The following is an 18,071-nucleotide window of genomic DNA, read 5'->3' as shown; positions in this document are numbered from 1 at the left end:
CTAAGAAACTATAGTCACCGCCCCACCATGATCGTTCCTCATTTTTTGTGTTTACGGCCAAAAAACTAGAATTTTGGCCGATTCCCATAATTTCGTATGTTATAGCCCACGCCTTCCGAGTGGGCCCAGACCCCAGACCCGGATCGCCTAAAACTTTTCCCGTCCATCAGATACGACCTATGGTACCATAGTCACTGCACCGCCATGAGCGTTCCTCACTTTTTGAATTTTACGGTAAAAAAACTAGAATTCTGCCCGATTCCCATATTTTCGTGTGCTATTGCCCACGCCTTCCGAGTTGGCCCGGCCCGCCAAGACCCAGATCGCCTAAAAAATTTTTGGGCCATTAAATACAAACTATGGAATCATAGTCACCGCCCCGCCATGACCGTTCCTCGTTTCTTTGCGTTTTACGGCCAAAAAACTACAATTTCGCCTGATTCCCAAATTTTCGTGTGCTATAGCCCACACCTTCCGAGTGGGCCCGCCCCCCAGACCCGAATCGCCTAAAAGTTTTCCAAGCTATCAAATACGACCTAAGGAACCATAGTCACTGCCCCGCCATGATCGTTCCTCATTTTTGCATTTTACGGCCAGAAAACTAGAATTCCGCCCAATTCCCATATTTTCATGTGCTATAGTCCACGCCTTTCGAGTGGGCCGGTGCCCCCAGACTCGGATCGCCTAAAATATTTTCGGGCCATCCAATATGACTTATAGAACCATAGTCACCACCCTGCCATGACCGTTCCTCTTTTTTTTTTTGCGTTTTACGGCCAAAAAACAAGAATTTTGCCCGATTCCCATATTTTCATGTGCTATAGCCCACGCCTTCCGAGTTGGCCCGACCCCTCAAACCCAGATCGCCTAAAAATATTTCGGGCCATCAAATGCGAACTATGGAACCATAGTCATTGCCCCGCCATGACCGTTCCTCGTTTCTTTGCGTTTTACGGCCAAAAAACTAGAATTTTGCCCGATTCCCATATTTTCGAGTGCTATAGCCCACGACTTCCGAGAGGGCCCGCCCCCCCCAGACCTGGATTGCCTAAAAGTTTTTCGGGCTATAAAATACAACCTAAGGAACCATAGTCACCCGCCCTGCCATGATCGTTCTTCGTTTCTTTGCTTTTTACGGCCAAAAAACTAGAATTCCGCCCGATTCCCATATTTTCGTATGCTATAGCCCATGCCTTCCGAGTGGGCCCGCCCCTAGACCTGGATCGCCTAAAAGTTTTACGGGCTATCATATACGACCTAAGGAACCATAGTCACTGCCCCGCCATGATCGTTCCTCATTTTTTGCATTTTACGGCCAGAAAACTAGAATTCCGCCCGATTCCCATATTTTCGTGTGCTATAGTCCAGGCCTACCGAGTGGGCCGGTGCCCCCGGACTTGGATCGCATAAAATTTTTTCGGGCCATCCAATACGACTCAAAGAACCATAGTCACCTCCCTGCCATGACCGTTCCTCTTTTTTTGCATTTTACGGCCAAAAAACTAGAATTTCGCCCGATTCCCATATTTTCGTGTGCTATAGTACGCCTTCCGAGTGGGCGCGGCCACCCAGAACCGGATCGCCTAAAAATTTTCTGGTCTATCAAATATGACCTAAGGAACCATAGTCACCGCCCCGCCATGATCGTTCCTCATTGTTTGCATTTTACGGCCAAAACACTAGAATTCCGTCGGATTCCCATATATTCGTGTGCTATAGCCCCCGCCTTCCGAGAGGGCCTGGCCCCCCAGACCCGGATCGCCTAAAAAATTTTCGAGCCATCATATACGACCTATGGAACCATAGTCACAGACTCGCCACCGTTCCTCGTTTTTTGCATTTTACGGCCAAAAAACTAGAATTCCGCCCGATTCCCATATTTTCTTGTGCTATAGCCCACGCATTTCGAGTAGGCCTAACCCCCCAGACTCGGATAGCCTAAAAATTTTTCGGGCCATCAGATATGACCTATGGAACCATAGTCACCGCCTCGCCATGATCGTTGCTCAGTTTTTTACATTTTACGGCCAAAAAATAGAATTCCGCCCGATTCCCATATTTTTATATGCCACGCTCTCCGAGTGGGCCCGGCCCCCAGACCCGGATCACCTAAAACTTTTCCGGACCATCATATATGACCTATGGAACCATAGTCACCGCACAGCCATGAGCGTTCCTCGTTTTTTGCATTTTACGGCCAAAAACCTAGAATTCTGCCCGTTTCCCATATTTTCGTGTGCTATAGCACGCCTTCCGAGTGGGTCCGGCACCCTAGACCCAGAACACCTAAAAATATTCCGGGCTATCTAATATGACCTAAGGAACCATAGTCACTGCCCCGCCATGATCATTCCTTGTTTTTTGCATTTTACAGCCAAAAAACTAGAATTCTACCTGATTCCCATATTTTCGTTTGCTATAGCCCACGCCTTCCGAGTGGGCCTGGCCCCCCAGACCCGGATCGCCTAAAAAAAATTTCGGGCCATCAGATACGACCTATGGAACCATAGTCACCACACCGCCATGAGCGTTCCTCGTTTTTTGCATTTTACGGCCAAAAAACTAGAATTCCGCCCGATTCCCATATTTTCGTGTGCTATAGTCCACGCCTTCCGAGTGGGCCGGGGCCCCCGGACTCGGATCGCCTAAAATTTTTCCGGGCCATTTAATATAACCTAAAGAACCATAGTCATCGCCTCGCCATGACCGTTCCTCATTGTTTTGCGTTTTACGGCCAAAGAACTAGAATTTTGCCCTATTCCCATATTTTCGTGTGCTATAGCACGCTTTCCGAGTGGGCTCGGGCCACCCGGATCCGGATCGCCTAAAAATTTTTCGAGCCATCCAATATGACCTAAGGAACCATAGTCACCGCCCCACCAGTATCGTTCCTCGTTGTTTGTGCTTTACGGCAAAAAAACTAGAATTCCGCTTGATTCCCATATTTTGCTTGTGCTATAGCACGCCTTATCGCCTAAATATTTTTCGGGCCATCCAATACAACCTAAAGAACCATAGTCACCGCCCCGCCATGATCGTTCCTCGTGTTGTTTTGCTTTTTATGGCCAAAAAACTAGAATTCTGCCTGATTCCCATATTTTCATGTGCTATAGCTCACGCCTACCGAGTGGGCCCGTACCCTCGGACTCCGATCGCCTAAAAAGTTTTCGGGCAATCAAATACGACCGAAGGAACCATAATCACTGCCCTACCATGACCGTTCCTCATTTTTTGTGTTTTATGGCCAAAAAACTAGAATTCCGCCCGATTCCCATATTTTCGTGTGCTATAGCCCACGCATTCCGAGTTTGCACGGCCCCCACGACCCGGATCGCCTAAAAATTTTCAGCGCCATCAGATACGAACTATGGAACCATAGTCACCGCCCTGCCATGAACGTTCCTCGTTTTTTGCGTTTTACGTCAAAAAACTAGAATTCTGCATAATTCCCAAATTTTCATGTGCTATAGTCCACGCCTTCCGAGTGGGCCGGGGCCCGCGGAATCGGATTGCCTAAATTTTTCCGGGCCATCCAATATGACCTAAGGAACCATAGTCAACAACCTGTCATGACCGTTCCTCGTTTTTTGCATTTTCAGCCAAAAAACTAGAATTCTGCCTAATTTTCATATTTTCGTGTGCTATAGTCCACGCCTTCTGAGTGGTCCGGGGCCCCCGGAATCGGATCGCCTAAAATTTTTCTGGGGCCATCCAATACGACCTAAAGAACCATAGTCACCGCCCCGCCATGACCGTTCCTCGTTTTTTGCATTTTACATCCTAAAAACTAGAATTCTGCATAATTCCCATATTTTCGTGTGCTATAGTCCACGCCTCCGAGTGGGCCGGGACCCCCGGACCCGGATCGCCTAAACATTATCTGGGCCATCAAATATGACCTAAGGAACCATAGTCACCGCCCCTCCAGTATCATTCCTCATTTTTTACATTTCTCGGCCAAAAAACTAGAATTCCGCCCGATTCCCATATTTTGCATGTGCTATAGCACGCCTTCCGAGTGGGCCCTGCCTCCAGGACTCGGATCGCCTAAAATTTTTTCGGGCCATCCAATACGACCTATAGAACCATAGTGATCGCCAATCCATGATCGTTCCTCATTTTTTTGTGTTTTACGGCCAAAAAACTAGAATTCCACCTGATTCCCATATTTTCGTATGTTATAGCCCACGCCTTCCGAGTGGGCCCGGACCTCCGATCCCCGATCGCCTAAAAAATTTTTGGGCCATCAAATATGACCGAAGGAACCATAGTCACTGCCCTGACATGACCGTTCCTCATTTCTTTGCATTTTACGGCCAAAAAACTAGAATTCCGCCTGATTCCCATATTTTTGTGTGCTATAACACGCCTTCCGAGTTGGCTCAGACCCCCGGACTCGGACCGCCTAAAATTTTTCTAGGCTATCCAATACGACCTATGGAACCATAGTCACCGCCCCGCCATGATCGTTCCTTATTTTTTGTGTTTTACGGCCAAAACACTAGAATTCCGCCCGATTCCCATATTTTCGTGTAGTATGTCCACGCCTTCCGAGTGGGCCGGGGCCCACGGACTCGAATCGCCTAAAAACTTTCCGGGCCATCCATTACGATCAAAGAACCATAGTCATCACCCCACCATGACTGTTCCTCGTTTTGCGTTTTACGGCCAAAAAACTAGAATTCTGCCTGATTCCCATATTTTCGAGTGTTATAGCCCATGCTTTCCGAGTGGGCCCGGACCCCCAGACACCGATCGCCTAAAAATTTTTCGGGCCATCAAATACGACTGAAGGAACCATCGTCACCGCCCCGCCTTGATCGTTCCTCGTTGTTTTGCATTTTACGGCCAAAAAACTAGAATTTTGCCTGATTCCCATATTTTCATGTGCTATAGCCCACGCCTTCCGAGTGGGCCCGGACCCCCGATCGCCTATAGCCTAAAATTTTTTCGGGCCATCAAATATGACCGAAGGAACCATAGTCACTACCCTGCCATGACCGTTCCTTATTTTTGTGTTTTACGGCCAAAAACTAGAATTCCGCCCGATTCCCATATTTTTGTGTGCTATAGCACGCCTTCCTAGTGGGCCAAGCCCCAGGACTCAGATCGCCTAAAAAATTTTCGGGCTATCCAATACGACCTATGGAACCATAGTCACCGCCCCGCCATGATTGTTCCTCATTTTTTGCATTTTACGACCAAAAAACTAGAGTTCCGCCCGATTCCCTTATTTTCGTGTGCTATAGCCCACGCCTTCCGAGTGGGCCGGGGCCCCCTGAATCGGATCGCCTAAAAATTTTCCGGCCCATCCAATACGACCTAAAGAACCATAGTCACCGCCACGCCATGATCGTTCCTCGTTATTTGCATTTTACGGCCAAAAAACTAGAATTCCGCCTAATTTCCATATTTTCGTGTGCTATAGCACACCTTCCGAGTGGGCCTGGCCCCCCGTACCCGGATCGTCTAAAATTTTTTCGGGCTATCAAATATGACCTAAGGAACCATAGTCACCACCCCGCCATGATCGTTCCTCGCTTTTTGCATTTTACGGCCAAAAAACTAGAATTCCGCCCGATTCCCATATTTTCTTGTGCTATAGTCCACGTCTTCCGAGTGGGCCGGGGCCCACGGACTCGAATCTCTTAAAATTTTTCTGGGCCATCCAATAAGATCTAAAGAACCATAGTCACTGCCTCGTCATGACCGTTCCTCATTTTTTTGCGTTTTACGGCCAAAAAACTAGAATTCCGCCCGATTCCCATATATTCCTGTGCTATAGCACTCCTTCCGAGTGGGGCCGGCCCATCGGACCCGGATCGCCTAAAAATTTTTAGGGCCATCAGAAATGACCTATGGAACCATAGTCACTGCCCTGCGATGATCGTTCCTCGTTTTTTGCATTTTACGGCCAAAAAACTAGAATTCTACCTAATTCCCATATTTTCGTGTGCTATAGTCCACGCCTTCCAAGTGGGCCGGGCCCCCCGGAATCGGATCTCCTAAAATTTTTCCGGGCAACCAATACGACCTAAGGAACCATAGTCAACACCCTATCATGACTGTTCCTCGTTGTTTTGCATTTTACGGCCGAAAAACTAGAATTCCGCCTGATTCCCATATTTTCGTGTGCTATAGCCCACGCCTACCGAATGGGCCCGGACCCCGATCGCCTAAAAATTTCTCGGGCCATCAAATAAGACAGAAGGAACCATACTCACTGCCCTGCCATGAACGTTCCTCGTTTCTTTGTGTTTTACGGCCAAAAAACTAGAATTCTGCCTGATTCCCATATTTTCGTGTGCTCACGCCTTCCGAGTGGGCCCGAACCCCGATCGCCTAAAATATTCTTGGGCCATCAAATACGACCGAAGGAACCATAGTCACTACCCTGCCATGACCGTTCCTCATTTTTTTGCTTTTTACGGCCAAAAAACTAGAATTCCGCCCGATTCTCATATTTTCGTGTGCTATAGCATGCCTTCCGAGTGGGCCCAGCCCCTCGGACTGGGATCGCCTAAAATTTTTTCGGACTATCCAATACAACCTATGGAACAATAGTCACCGCCCCGCCATGATTGTTCCTCTTTTTAGCATTTTACGGCCAAAAAATTAGAATTCCGCCCGATTCCCATATTTTTTTGTACTATAGTCCACGCCTTTCGAGTGGGCTGGGGCCCACGGACTCGAATCGCCTAATATTTTTCCGGGCAATCCAATAAGATCTAAAGAACCATAGTCATCTCCCCTCCATGACCGTTCCTTCTTTTTTTGCATTTTACGGCCAAAAAACTAGAATTCCGCCCGATTCCCATATTTTCGTGTGCTATAGCACGCCTTCCGAGTGTACTCGGGCCACCCGGACCCGGATCGCCTAAAATTGTTTTGGGCCATACAATACAACCTAAGGAACCATAGTCACTGACCTGCCATGACCATTTCTCATTCTTTTTTGGTTTTACGGCCAAACAACTAGAATTCCGCCCGATTCTCATATTTTCGTGTGCTATCGCACGCCTTCCGAGTTGGCTCGGGCCACCCGGACCCGGATCGCCTAAATTGTTTTCGGGCCATAGAATACAACCTAAGAAACCATAATCACCGCCCTGCCATGATCGTTTCACGTTTTTTTTTGTTTTACGACCAAAAAACTAAAGTTCCGCCCGATTCCCATATTTTCGTGTGCTATCCACGCCTTCCGATTGGGCCGGGCCCGCCGGACTCGGATCGTCTAAAATTTTTTCAAGGGATCCAATACGATCTCAAGAACCATAGTCACCACCCCGCCATGATCGTTCCTCGTCTTTTTGTGTTTTACGGCCAAAAAACTAGAATTCCGCCCAATTCCCATATTTTCATGTGCTATAGCATGCCTTCCGAGTGGGCCTCGGCCCCCCAGACCTGGATCACCTAAAAATTTTCCGTGCAATCCAATACGACCTATAGAACCATGGTCACCGCCCCGCCATGACCGTTCCTCATTTTTTTGCGTTTTACGATCAAAAAACTAGAATTCCGCCCAATTCCCATATTTTCGTGTGCTATAGCACGCATTCCGAGTGGGCCTGGGTCCCCCTGGACCCGGATCGCCTAACATTTTTTCGGGCCATCAAATATGACCTATGAAACCATAGTCACCGCCCCACCATGATCGTTCCTCATTTTTTTGTATTTTATGACCAAAAAACTAGAGTTCCTTCCGATTCCCATATTTTTGTGTGCTATAGTTCACGCTTTCCAATGGGCCGGGGCCCCCGGACTCGGAACGCCTAAAAATTTTCCGGGCCATCCAATACGACCTAAAGAACCATAGTCACTGCCATGCCATGATCGTTCCTCATTTATTTGCGTTTTATGGCAAAAAAACAAGAATTCCGCCCGATTCCCATATTTTCGTGTGCTATAGCACGCCTTCCGAGTGGACCTGGCCCACCGGACCCGGATCGCCTAAATTTTTTTCGGGCTATCAAATACGACCTAAGGAACCATAGTCACCACCTCGCCATGATCGTTCCTCATTTTTTGCATTTTACGGCCAAAAAACTAGAATTCCGCCCGATTCCCATATTTTCGTGTGCTATAGTCCACGCCTTCCGAGTGGGCCGGGGTCCACGGACACGAATCACCTAAAATTTTTCTGGGCCATCCAATACGATCTAAAGAACCATAATCATTGCCTTGCCATGACCGTTCCTCATTTTTTTCCATTTTACGGCCAAAAAACTAGAATTCTGCCAGATTCTCATATTTGCGTGTGCTATAGCACGCCTTCCGAGTGGGCCCGGCCCACCGGATCCAGATCGCCTAAAAATTATCCGGTCTATCAAATACGACCTATGGAACCATAGTCACCGCCCTGCCATGACCGCTCCTCGTGTTTTGCATTTTACGGCCAAAAAACTAGAATTCTGCCTAATTCCCATATTTTCGTGTGCTATAGTCCACGCCTTCCGAGTGGGCAGGGGCACCCGGAATCGGATCTCCTAAAATTTTTTCGGGCCATCCAATAAGACCTAAGGAACCATAGTCAATGCCCTATCATGACCGTTCCTCGTTGTTTTGCGTTTTACGGCCAAAAAACTAGAATTCCGCATGATTCCCATATTTTCGTGTGCTATAGCCCACGCCTACCGAGTGGGCCCGGACCCCCGGACCCCGATCGCCTAAAACGTTTTCGGGCCATCAAATACGACCGAAGGAACCATAGGCACTGCCTTGCCATGACCGTTCCTTGTTTTTTGCATTTTACAGCCACAAAACTAGAATTCCGCATGATTCCCATATTTTCGCGTGCTATATCCCACGCCTTCCGAGTGGGCCCGGCCCCTAGACCCGGATCGTCTAAAATTATTTCAAGCCATCAGAAACGACCTATGGAACCATACTCACCGGCTCGCCATGACCGTTCCTCGTATTTTGCTTTTTACGACCAAAAAACTAGAATTCCGCCCGATTTCCATATTTTCATGTTCTATAGTCCACGCATTCCGAGTGGGCCGGGGCCCCCGGACTCGGATCGCCTAAAATTTTTTTGGGCCATCCAATATGACCTAAAGAACCATAGTCACCGCCCTGTCATGATCGTTCCTCATTTTTTTGCGTTTTACGGGCAAAAAACTAGAATTCCGCCCGATTCCCATATTTTCGTGTGCTATAGGACGCCTTCCGAGTGGGCCCGGCCCCCTGGACCCAGATCGCCTAAAAAATTTTCGGGCTATCAAATACGACCTAAGGAACCATAGTCATCACCCCGCCATGATCGTTCCTCATTTTTTGTGTATTACGGCAAAAAAACTAGAATTCCGCCCGATTCCCATATTTTCGTGTGCTATAGTCAACGCCTTCCGAATGGGTCCGGCTCCCCGGACCCGGACCGCCTAAAATTTTTTTGGGCCATCAGATATGACTTATGGAACCATAGTCACCGGCCGCCATGACCGTTCCTCTTTTTTTGCATTTTACGGCCAAAAAACTAGAATTCCGCATGACTCCCATATTTTCATGTGCTATAGTCCATGCCTTCTGAGTGGGCCGGGGCACCCTTACTCGGATCGCCTAAAAAATTTTCGGGCCATCCAATACGACCTAAAGAACCATAGTCACCGCCCTGCCTTGACCGTGCCTCGTTTATTTGCATTTCACTGCCAAAAAACTAGAATTCTGCCCAATTCCCATATTTTGCGTGTGCTATAGCACGTCTTCCGAGTGGGCCCGGCCTCGCGGACCCGAATCGCCTAAAAATTTTCTGAGCCATCCAGTACGACCTAAAGAACCATACTCACCACCTACCATGACCGTTCCTTCTTGTTTTGCATTTTACAGCCAAAAAACTAGAATTCCGCCCGATTCCCATATTTTCATGTGCTATAGCCCACGCCTTCCGAGTGGGCCCGGCCCCCAGACCCGTATCGCCTAAAAAATTTTCGGCCCATCAAATACGACCTATGAAACCATAGTCACAACCCCTCCATGACCGTTCCTCATATTTTTGCATTTTACGGCCAAAAAACTAGAATTCCGCCCGATTCCCATATTTTCGTGTGCTATAGCCCACGCCTTTTGAGTGGGCCCGGCCCCCCAGACCCGGATCGCCTTAAAATTTTTCGGGCTATCAAATACGACCTAAGGAACCATAATCACCACCCCGCCATGATCGTTCCTCATTTATTGCGTTTTACGGCCAAAAAACTAGAATTCCGCCCGATTCCCATATTTTCATGTGCTATAGCACGCCTTCAGAGTGGGCCCGTGCCACCCGGATCCGGATTGCCTAAAATTTTTTCGGGCCATAGAATACGAACTAAGGAACCATAGTCACCACCCTTCCATTACCGTTCCTCGTTGTTTTGCGTTTTACAGCTAAAAACCAAGAATTTCGCCCGATTCCCATATTTTCGTGTGCTATAGCCCACGCCTTCCAAGTGGTCCCGGGACCCCCGGACCCCGATCGCCTAAAATATTTTTGGGCCATCAAATACGAACAAAGGAACCATACTCACCACCACGCCATGATCATTCCTCATTTTTTGTTTTATGGCCAAAAATTAGAATTTCGCTCTATTCCCATATTTTCGTGTGCTATAGTCCACGCCTTCTGACTGGGCCGGGGCCCAAGGACTCGAATCGCCTAAAATTTTTCTGGGCCATCCAATATGATATAAAGAACCATAGCCATTGCCCCACCATGACCATTCCTCATTTTTTTTGCGTTTTACGGCCAAAAAACTAGAATTCCGCCCGATTCCCATATTTTCGTGTGCTATAGCACGCCTTACGAGTGGGCCTGGGCCCCCGAACTCGGATCGCCTAAAATTTTTTCGGGCCATCCAATATGACCTAAATAACCATAGTCACCGCCCTGCCATTACCGTTCCTCATTTTATTTGCATTTTACGGCCAAAAAACTAGAATTCTGCCCAATTCCCATATAATGCGTGTGCTATAGCATGCCTTCTGAGTGGGCCTGGCCCCGCGGACCCGGATTGCCTAAAAAATTTTTGAGCCATCCAATACGACTTAAAGAACCATACTCACCACTCACCATGACCGTTCCTCATTTTTTTGCATTTTACGGCTAAAAAACTAGAATTCTGCCTGATTCCCATATTTTCATGTGTTATAGCCCACGCCTTCCGAGTGGGCCGGCTCCCCAGACCCGGATCGCCTAAAAATTTTCCGGGCCATTAGATATGACCTATGGAACCATAGTCAAAACCCCGCCATGACCGTTCCTCGTTTATTTGCATTTTACGGCCAAAAAACTAGAATTCCACCTGATTCCCATATTTTCGTGTGCTATAGCCCACGCCTTCTGAGTGGGCCCGGCCCCCAGACGCGGATCGCCTTAATATTTATCCGGGCCATCCAATACAACCTAAAGAACCATAGTCACCACCCCGCCATGATGGTTTCTCATTTATTTGCATTTTACGGCCAAAAACTAGAATTTCGCCCGATTCCCATATTTTCGTGTTCTATAGCATGCCTTCCGAGGGGGCCTGGCCCCCGCACCCGGATCGCCTAAATATTTTTCGGGCTATCAAATACGACCTTAGGAACCATAGTCACCGCTCTGCCATGATCGTTCCTCGTTTTTTGCATTTTACGGCCAAAACACTAAAATTCCGCCCGATTCCCATATTTTCGTGTGCTATAGTCCACGCCTTCCGAGTGGGCCGGGGCCCACAGATTCGAATCACCTAAAATTTTTCTGGTCCATCCAGTACGACCTAAAGAACCATAGGCATCGCCCCGCCATGACCGTTCCTCGTTTGTTTGCATTTTACGGCCAAAAATCTATAATTCCGCCCGATTCCCATATTTTCATGTTCTATAGTCCACGTCTTCCGAGTGGGCCGGGGCCCCTGGACTCGGATCGCCTAAAATTTTTTCGGGCCATCCAATACGACCTAAAGAACCATAGTCACTTCCATGCCATGACCATTCCTTTTTTTTTGCGTTTTACCGCCAAAAAACTAGAATTCTGCCCGATTTCCATATTTTGCGTGTGATATAGCACGCCTTCCGAGTGGGCCCGGCCCCGCGGACCCGGATAGCCTAAAATTTTTTCGAGCCATCCAATACGACCTAAAGAACCATACTCACCACCCGCCATGACCGTTCCTCATTTTTTTGCATTTTACGGCCAAAAAACTAAATTTCGCCCGATTCCCATATTTTCGTGTGCTATAGCCCATGCCTTCCGAGTGGGCCTGGCCCCCCACACCCGGATCACCTAAAAATTTTCTGGGCCATCAGATACGACCTATGGAAACATAATCACAACCTTGCCATGACCGTTCCTCTTTTTTTGCATTTTACGTCAAAAAACTAGAATTTTGCCCGATTCCCATATTTTCGTGTGCTAGCCCATGCCTTCTGAGTGGGCCCGGCCCCCCAGACCCAGATCGCCTTAAAATTTTCCGGGCTATCAAATATGACCTAAGGAACCATAGTCACTGCCCCGCCATGATCGTTCCTCATTTTTTGCATTTTACGGCCAAAAAACTAGAATTCCGCTTGATTCCCATATGTTCGTGTATTATCCACTTTTTCGAGTTGGCCGGGGCCCACGGACTCGTATCACCTAATATTTATCCGGGCCATCCAATACAACCTAAAGAACCATGGTCACTACCCCGCCATGATGGTTCCTCGTTTATTTGCATTTTACGGCCAAAAACTAGAATTCCGCCCGATTCCCAAGTGGGCCTGGCCCCCCGGACCGGGATTGCCTAAAAATTTTCTGGGCTATCAAATACGAACTTAGGAACCATAGTCACCGCCCCGCCATGATCGTTCCTTAGTTTTTGCATTTTACGGCACAAAAACTAGAATCCTCCCGATTCCCATATTTTGATGGGCTATAGCCCATGCCTTCCGAGTGGGCCCGAGCCCCCAAACCCGGATCGCCTAAAAATAGTTTGAGTCATAGAATGTGACCTAAGGAACCATTGTCGCCGTCCCGCCATGACCGTTCCTCGTTTTTTTGCATTTTACGGCCAAAAAACTAGAATTCTGCCCGATTCCCATATTTTCGTGTGCTTATAGCCCACACATTCAGAGTGGGCCCGAGGCCCCCGACCCGGATCGTCTAAAATATTTTTGGGCCATAGAATACGACCCAACGAGCCATAGTCACCGCCCCGCCATGACCATTCCTCGTTGTTTTGCGTTTTACGGCCAAAACACTAGAATTCTGCCCGATTCCCCATATTTTCGTGTGCTATAACCCTCGCCTTCCGAGTGGGGCCGGCCCACCAGACCCGGATCGCCTAAATATTTTCTGGGCTATCAAATACTACCTAAAGAACTGTAGTCACCCCCCGCCATGATTGTTCCTCATTTTTTGCATTTTACGGCAAAAAGAACTAGAATTCCGCTCGATTCCCATATTTTTGTGTGCTATAATCCACGCCTTCCGAGTGGGCCGGGGCCCCCGGACTCGGATCGCATAAAATTTTTTTGGGCCATCCAATATGTCCTAAAGAACCATAGTCACTGCCCCGCCTTGACCGTTCCTCGTTGTTTGCATTTTACGGCCACCAAACTAGAATTCAGCCCGATTCCCATATTTTCGTGTGCTATAGCCCACGCCTTCTGAGTGGGCCCCGCCCCCGAACCCGGGTCGACTAAAATTTTTTTGGACATCCAATATGATCTGAAGAACCATAGTCACCGTCCCGCCATGACCGTTCCTCGTTGTTTTGTATTTTACGGCCAAAAAACTAGAATTCCGCCCGATTCCCATATTTTCATGTGCTATAGTCCACGTCTTCCGAGTGGGCCGGGGCCCCCGGACTCGGATCGCCTAAAATTTTTCCGGGCCATCCAATACGACCTAAAGAACTATAGTCACTGCCCTGCTATGACCGTTCCTTTTTTTCTTTGCGTTTTACGGCCAAAAAACTAGAATTCCGCCCAATTTTGATATTTTGCGTGTGCTATAGCACGCTTCCGAGTGGGCCCGGCCCCGCGGACCCGGATCGCCTAAAATTTTTCCGAGCCATCCAATACAACCTAAAGAACCATACTCACCACCCGCCATGACCGTTCCTCGTTTTTTTGCATTTTACGGCCAAAAAACTAGAATTCCGCCCGATTCCCATATTTTCGTGTGCTATAGCCCATGCCTTCCTAGAGGGCCCGGCCCCCCAGACCCGGATTGCCTAAAACTTTTTCGGGCCATTAAATACAACCTATGGAACCATAGTCTCAACCTCGACATGACCGTTCCTCATTTGTTTTCATTTTACGGCCAAAAAACTAGAATTCCGCTCGATTCCCATATTTTCTTGTGCTATAGCCCACGTCTTCTGAGTGGGCCGGCCCCCATACCCGGATCGCCTTTAAATTTTCCGGGCTATCAAATACGACCTAAGGAACCATAATCACCACTCCGCCATGATCGTTCCTCATTTATTGCGTTTTACGGGCATTTTATGGCCAAAAAACTAGAATTTCGCCAGATTCCCATATTTTCGTGAGCTATAGCCCATGCCTTCCGAGTGGGTCCGGGACCCCAGACCCCGATCGCCTTAAATTATTCGGGGCCATCAAATACGACCTAAGGAACCATAGTCACCGCCCCGCCATGACCGTTCCTCGTTGTTTTGCATTTTACGGCCAAAAAACTAGAATTCCGCCCGATTCTCATATTTTCGTGTGCTATAGCCCACGCCTTCCGAGTGGGCCCGGCCCCCCAGACCCGGATCGCCTTAAAATTTTCCGGGCTATCAAATATGACATAAAGAACCATAGTCACCGCCCCGCCATGATAGTTCCTCGTTTATTTGCATTTTACGGCCAAAAACTAGAATTCCGCCCGATTCCCATATTTTCGTGTGCTAGAGCACGCCATTCGAGTGGGCCAAGCCCCCGGACCTAGATCGCCTAAAAACTTTCCGGGCAATCAAATACGTCCGTAGGAACCATAGTCACCGCCACGTCGTGATCGTTCCTCATTTTTTGCATTTTATGGCCAAAAAACTAGAATTTCGCCCGATTCCCATATTTTCGTGTGCTATAGCACGCCTTCCGAGTGGGCCGGGGCCCACAGACTCGGATCGCCTAAAAATTTTCTGGTCCATCCAATACGAACTAAAGAACCATAGGCATTACCCCGCCATGACCGTTCCTATTTTATTGCATTTTACGGCCAAAAAATTAGAATTCCGCCCGATTCTCATATTTTCGTGTGCTATAGCACTCCTTCCGAGTAGGCCCGGGCCCCCCGGACCTAGATCGCCTAAAAACTTTTCGGTCTATCAAATACGACCTAAGGAACCATAGTCAGCGCCCCGCCATGATCGTTCCTCATTTTTTGCGTTTTACTGCCAAAAAACTAGAATTCCTCCCGATTTCCATATTTTTGTGTGCTGTAACCCACGCCTTCTGAGTGGGCCGGGGCCCCCATACTCAGATCGCCTAAAATTTTCCGGGCCATCCAATACGACATAAAGAACCATAGTCACCGCCCCGCCATGATCGTTCCTCATTTTTTGTGTTTTATGGCCAAAGAACTAAAATTCCGCCTAATTCCCATATTTTCGTGTGCTATAGCCCACGCCTTCCGAGTGGGCCGGGGCCCCCAGACTCGGATCGCCTAAAAAATTTCGGGCCATCCAATACGATCTAAAGAACCATAGTCACCGCCCCGCCATGATCGTTCCTCATTTTTTGCGTTTTACGGCCAAAATATTAGAATTTCGCCCTATTCCCATATTTTTGTGTGCTAGCCCGCCAGACCCGGATCGCTAAAAAATTTTCCGGCCATCAGATACGACCTATGGAACCATAGTCACCGCCCTTCCATGACCGTTGCTCGTTTTTTTTGCGTTTTACGGCCAAAAAACTAGAATTATGCCTGATTCCCCATAATTTTGTGTGCTATAGCCCTCGCCGGACCCGGATCGCCTAAAATATTTTTGGGCCATAGAATACGACCTAAGGAACCATAGTCACTGCCCTGCCATGTCCGTTCCTTGTTGTTTGCATTTTACGGCCAAAAAACTAGAATTCTGCCTAATTCGCATATTTTCGGCTGCTATAGCCCACGCCTTCCGAGTGGGCCAGGACCCCCGGACCCCGATCGAGTAAAATTTTTCCGGGCCATCAGATACGACCTATGGAACCATAGTCATCGCCCCGCCATGACCGTTCCTCGTTTTTTTGTGTTTTACATCCAAAAAACTAGAACTCTGCTCGATTCCCCATATTTTCGTGTGCTATAGCCCTCGCCTTCCGAGTGGGCCCGACCCACCAGACCAGGATCGCCTAAAAAATTTCCAGGCTATCAAAGACAACCTAAGGAACTATAGTCACGGCCCCACCATGATCGTTCCTCTATTTTTGTATTTTACGGCCAAAAAACTAGAATTCCGCCCGATTCCTATATTTTCGTGTGCTATAGTACACGCCTTCCGAGTGGGCCGGGGCACTCGGGCTCTGATCGGGTAAAATTTTTCCGGGCCATCCAATATGACCTAAAGTACCATAGTCACTCCCCCGCCATGACCGTTCCTCATTTTTTGTGTTTTACGGCCAAAAAACTAGAATTCCGCCCGATTTCCATATTTTGCGTGTGCTATAGCACGCCTTCCGAGTGGGCTTGACCCCCGGACACGGATCGATTAAATTTTTTTTGGGCCATCTAATATGACCTAGAGAACCATAGTCACCGCCCCGCCATGACCGTTTCTCGTTGTTTTGCGTTTTACGGTCAAAAAACTAAAATTCCGCCCGATTCCCATATTTTCGTGTGCTATAGCACGCCTTCCGAGTGGACCCGGGCCCCCCGGACCTGAATCGCCTAAAAGATTTTCGAGCCATTAAATACGGCCGAATGAACCATAATCACTGCCCTGCGATGACCGTTCCTCATTTTTTTGCGTTTTACGGCCAAAAAACTATAATTCCGCCCGATTCTCATATTTTCATATGCTATAACATGCCTTCCGAGTGGGCCCGGGCCCCTAACCCGGATCGCCTAAAAATATTTCGGGCCAAAGAATACGACCTAAAGAACCATAGTCACCGCCCCACCATCATCGCTCCTCGTGTTTTTGCATTTTACGGCCAAAAAACTAGAATTCCGCCCTATTTCCATATTTTCGTCTGCTATAGCCCACGCCATCCGAGTGGGCCCATCGCCCCAGACCCGTATCGCGTAAAACTTTTCTGAGCTATCAAATATGACCTAAGGAACCATTGTCACCGCCTCGCCATGATCGTTCCTCGTTTTTTGCATTTTACGGCTAAAAAAATAAGATTTTCGCCCGATTCCCATATTTTCGTGTGCTATAGCCCATGCCTTCCTAGTGGGCAGGGCCCCCCAGATCGCCAAAAAGTTTTACGGACCATCAAATATGACCTAAGGTACCATAGTCACCTCCCCGCCATGACCTTGCCTCGTTGTTTTGCGTTTTTCGGCCAAAAAACTAGAATTCAACCTGAATCCCATATTTTCGTGTGCTATAGCCCACGCCTTCCCAGTGGGTAGGGCCGCCTGGACCCGGATAGTTTAAAATTTTTTCGGGCCATCGAATACGACGTAAGGAACCATAGTCACCGCCCCGCCATGAACGTTCCTCGTTTTTTGCGTTTTAAGGCCAAAAAACTTGAATTTTGCCAGATTCTCATATTTTCGTGTCCTATAGCCCATGCCTTCCGAGTGGGCCCGGCCCCCCAAAACCCGGATCGCCTAAAAAAATTTTGGGCTATCAAATACGACCTAAGGAACCATAGTCACCACCCCGCCAAGATCTTTCCTCGTTTTTATCGTTTTACGGCCAAAATACTAAAATTTCGCCTGATTCCCATATTTTCATGTGCTATAGCCCATGCCTTCCAAGTGGGCCACCCCCCGGACTCGGATCACCTAAAGTTTTTTTGGGCCAACAAATACGACCTAAATAACCTTAGTCATCGTGTGGCCCCTGACTCGGATCGCCTAAAACTTTTTCGGGCAACTAAATACGACCTAAGGAACCATAGTCACCGCCTCGCCATGATCGTTCCTCATTTTTTGCGTTTTTTGGCCAAAAAACTAGAATTCCGCCCGATTCCCA

Source organism: Nicotiana tabacum, chromosome 22, assembly GCF_000715075.1.
Source record: "Nicotiana tabacum cultivar K326 chromosome 22, ASM71507v2, whole genome shotgun sequence".
NCBI lineage: Eukaryota > Viridiplantae > Streptophyta > Magnoliopsida > Solanales > Solanaceae > Nicotiana > Nicotiana tabacum.
This window is presented reverse-complemented; position numbering follows the sequence as displayed.